Source organism: Aethalodelphis obliquidens, unplaced genomic scaffold, assembly GCF_003676395.1.
Source record: "Aethalodelphis obliquidens isolate GAN/ISIS:26980383/991018 unplaced genomic scaffold, ASM367639v1 scaffold1001, whole genome shotgun sequence".
Lineage (NCBI taxonomy): Eukaryota > Metazoa > Chordata > Mammalia > Artiodactyla > Delphinidae > Aethalodelphis > Aethalodelphis obliquidens.
In genome coordinates, this window is record NW_020838912.1 from 4226 (window position 1) to 8343 (window position 4118).

General features: G+C 38.7%; 1 pseudogene; it reads right to left on the reverse strand.

The window, feature by feature from the left end:
* Positions 1–539: 539 nt before the first annotated feature.
* Positions 540–1158, reverse strand: LOC113616954 (vesicle-associated membrane protein-associated protein A pseudogene; annotated as a pseudogene).
* Between the last annotated feature and the right edge of the window lie 2960 nt (positions 1159–4118).

Here is a 4118-nt window from a genome sequence, read left to right on the forward strand (position 1 = left end):
CAGGGTTAGAAGGATGAAAAACTCAGTTAACTGCCTCACAAGGGATAAGAAAAATTCTGCCATGATATTAGCAAAGGTAAAGGGGAAAAATTACACTGTAAGAGACACCATTTCCCCACAGAATACCTCTTGACATTTCCTGAGTGAGTGGGATTAGCAATCTAAATAAATTGTATTTTGAGAGGTAACAGCAACAGATAAAATTTAAGGGGATTATTAAAATAACATTTACAAGACTCTGAACGATTCTTGAACTCTTATTAAAACCACAAAGAAAGAACAATTCTTTATTTATGAATTTCATAAAGGCCTGAATGTGCAATGACACCTGTTAGGGATGGTCTGGTGATGTTCACGCTGTCCGGGAGCCCAACAGTCAGCTCTTACTGTGTTTCTAACCATGAAACTGTTGCAGGCGAGGCCTATATGACACTGTACACACAAAGAATGGTCACTGTGGGCCACACTACCAGTGAGATGGTAGGTTAACAAATCTTTTTCTGGTCAAGAGAAAAAAGAACAAATAGCACTCTGCATGCTTCACTCTACAAGATGAATTTCCCTAGAAAGAATCCAATGAAAATGGCTGCAATTACAACAAGAAGTGAAGGAAGAGGACTGGTGACATTATCTCTGAAGAATGCAGCTGAGGTGTATCCAGGTTTATCCGAATGTGCCACCATTATGAGCCTTAAGCCTTCATCTCTCAGGTGTCGGTTTTCTTCCAATAGCTTCATCATCTCTCCCTGGAGCCTCTTGCACTCTTCCGTGACCTTCCTCGTCTCAGTATCATTGAGGGAAACACTGTGTGGCTTTGACACGGGCCCGTCCTGCTTTGCAGCGTTCAGGGGAACGACTTTGCTGGGTTCCATGTCATTCAATTTATCATTTTCATTGGACATTTCAAATACACATCTCAATTTAGAATCCATCAATTCATCGGGTTTTGCCTCTTTCCACACGGCTTCCATATCTGGAATGTTTGGTGGAGCAAAGATGGTCTGTACCATAAACTTGTGTTTACTCTTCTCATTGGGGTAATAGTCAAAAGGCTGCAGTATTACTTTAAATTTGAGGTCTGTGGGCGGGTCGAGGACCAGGATCTGCTCGTGCTTCACCATGGCCCCAGAGATGGGCGCCATCAGAGACAGCGCAGAGTGGGAGTGCGCCCGTGGCGGGTCGCTGGCTGCGGGTGGGGGGTGGTGGCGGCAGCGGCTGCAGCGCGGCTTGGCCCAACTTGATACGGGGCCAGTGCTCAGCTCACGAACCCAATGCCCGCCGCTCTGTCATCAGCTCACTGGACCACCTGCCCGTCCGCAGCTCTGGGTCTCACAACTGGCTCAACCCCACACCCACATTTAGGTCTTTAATCCATTTTGAGCTTATTTTTGTGTATAGTATTAGGGAGTGATTGAATCTCATACTTTAACATGTACCTGTCCAGTTTTCCCAGCACCAGTTATTGAAGAGGCTGTCCTTTGTCCACTGTATATTCCTGCCTCCTTTATCAAAGATAAGGTGACCATATGTGCGTGGGTTTATCTCTGGGCTTTCTATCCTGTTCCATTGATCTACATTTCTGTTTTTGTGCCACTACCATACTGTCTTGATTACTGTAGCTTTGTAGTATAGTTTGAGGTCAGGGAGCGTGATTCCTCCAGCTCCATTTTTCGTTCTCAAGATTGCTTTGGCTATTCGGGGTCTTTTGCATTTCCATACAAATTGTGAAATTTTTTGTTCTAGTTCTATGAAAAATGCCAGTGGTAGTTTGATAGGGATTGCATTGAATCTGTAGATTGCTTTGGGTAGTAGAGTCATTTTCACAATGTTGATTCTTCCAATCCAGGAACATGGTATATCTCTCCATCTATTTGTATCATTTTTAATTTCTTTCATCAGTGTCTTATAATTTTCTGCATAGAGGACTTTTGTCTCCTTAGGTAGGTTTATTCCTAGATATTTTATTCTTTTTATTGCAGTGGTAAATGGGAGTGTTTTCTTGGTTTCATTTTCAAAGTTTTCATCCTTACTGTATAGGAATGCCAGAGATTTCTGTGCATTAATTTTGTATCCTGCTACTTTACCAAATTCATTAATTAGCTCTATTAGCTTTCTGGTAGCATCTTTAGTATTCTTTATGTATAGTATCATGTCATCTGCAAACAGTGACAGCTTTACTTCTTCTTTTCCAATTTGGATTCCTTTTATTTCCTTTTCTTCTCTGATTGCTGTAGCTAAAACTTCCAAAACTATGTTGAATCAGAGTGGTGAGAGTGGGCAACGTTGTCTTGTTCCTGATCTTAGTGGAAATGCTTTCAGTTTTTCACCATTGAGGATGATGTTGGCTGTGGGTTTTTCATATATGGCCTTTTTTATGTTGAGAAAAGTTCCCTCTATGCCTACTTTCTGCAGAGATTTTTATCATAAATGGGTGTTGAATTTTGTCAAAAGCTTTTTCTGCATCTGTTGAGATGATCATATGGATTTTCTCCTTCAATTTGGTAATATGGTGTATCATGTTGATTGATTTGCATATATTGAAGAATCCTTGCATTCCTGGAATAAACCCCACTTGATCATGGTGTATGATCCTTTTAATGTGCTGTTGGACTTTGTTTGCTAGTATTTTCTTGAGGATTTTTGCATCTATGTTCATCAGTGATATTGGCCTGTAGTTTTCTTTCTTTGTGACATTCTTGCCTGGTTTTGGTATCAGGGTGATGGTGCCCTCGTAGAATGAGTTTGGGAGTGTTCCTCCCTCTGCTCTATTTTGGAAGAGTTTGAGAAGGATTGGTGTTAGCTCTTCTCTAAATGTTTGGTAGAATTCGCCTGTGAAGCCATCTGTTCCTGGGCTTTGGTTTGTTGGAAGATTTTTAATCACAGTTTCAATTTCAGTGCCTGTGATTGGTCTGTTCATATTTTCTATTTCTTCCCGATTCAGTATTGGCAGTTGTACATTTCTCAGAATTTGTCCATTTCTTCCAGGTTGTCCATTTTATTGGCATAAAGTTGCTTGTAGTAATCTCTCATGATCTTTTGTATTTCTGCAGTGTCAGTTGTCACTTCTCCTTTTTCATTTCTAATCCTATTGATTTGAGTCTTCTCCCTTTTTCCTTGATGAGTTTGGCTAATGGTTTATCAATTTTGTTTATCTTCTCAAAGAACCAGCTTTTAGTTTTATTAATCTTTGCTATCGTTTCCTTCATTTATTTTTTATTTATTTCTGATCTGATATTTATGATTTCTTTCCTTCTGCTAACTTTAGAGTTTTTTGTTCTTCTTTCTCTAATTGATTTAGATGAAAGGTTAGGTTGTTTATTCAAGATGTTTCCTGTTTCTTAAGGTAGGATTGTATTGCTATAAACTTCCCTCTTAGAACTGCTTTTGCTGCATCCCATAGGTTTTGAGTCGTCGTGTCTCCATTGTTATTTTTTCTAGGTATTATTTAATTTCCTCTTTGAGTTCTTCAGTGATCACTTCATTATTAAGTAGTGTATTGTTTAGTCTCCATGAGTTTGTATTTTTTACAGATCTTTTCCTGTAATTGATATCTAGTCTCATGGCATTGTGTTCGGAAAAGATACTTGATACAATTTCAATTTTCTTAAATTTACCAAGGCTTGATTTCTGACCCAAGATATGATCTATCCTGGAGAATGTTCCATGAGCTCTTGAGAAAAATGTGTATTCTGTTATTTAAGAATGGAATGCCTATAAATATCAATTACGTCCATCTTGTTTAATGTATCATTTAAAGCTTGTGTTTCCCTGTTTATTTTCATTTTGGATGATCTTTCCATTGGGGAAAGTGTGGTGTTAAAGTCCCGTACTATTAATATGTTACTGTCGATTTCCCTTTTTATTGCTGTTAGTATTTGCCTTATGTATTGAGGTGCTCCTATGTTGGGTGCATAGATATTTACAATTGTTATAATTTCTTCTTGGATCGATCCCTTGATCATTGTGTAGTGTCCTTCTTTTTATCTTCTAATAGTCTTTATTTTAAAGTCTATTTTGTCTGATATGAGAATTGCTACTCCAGCTTTCTTTTGGTTTCCTTTTGCATGGAGTATCTTTTTCCATCCCCTTACTTTCAGTCTGTATGTGTCTCTAGGTCT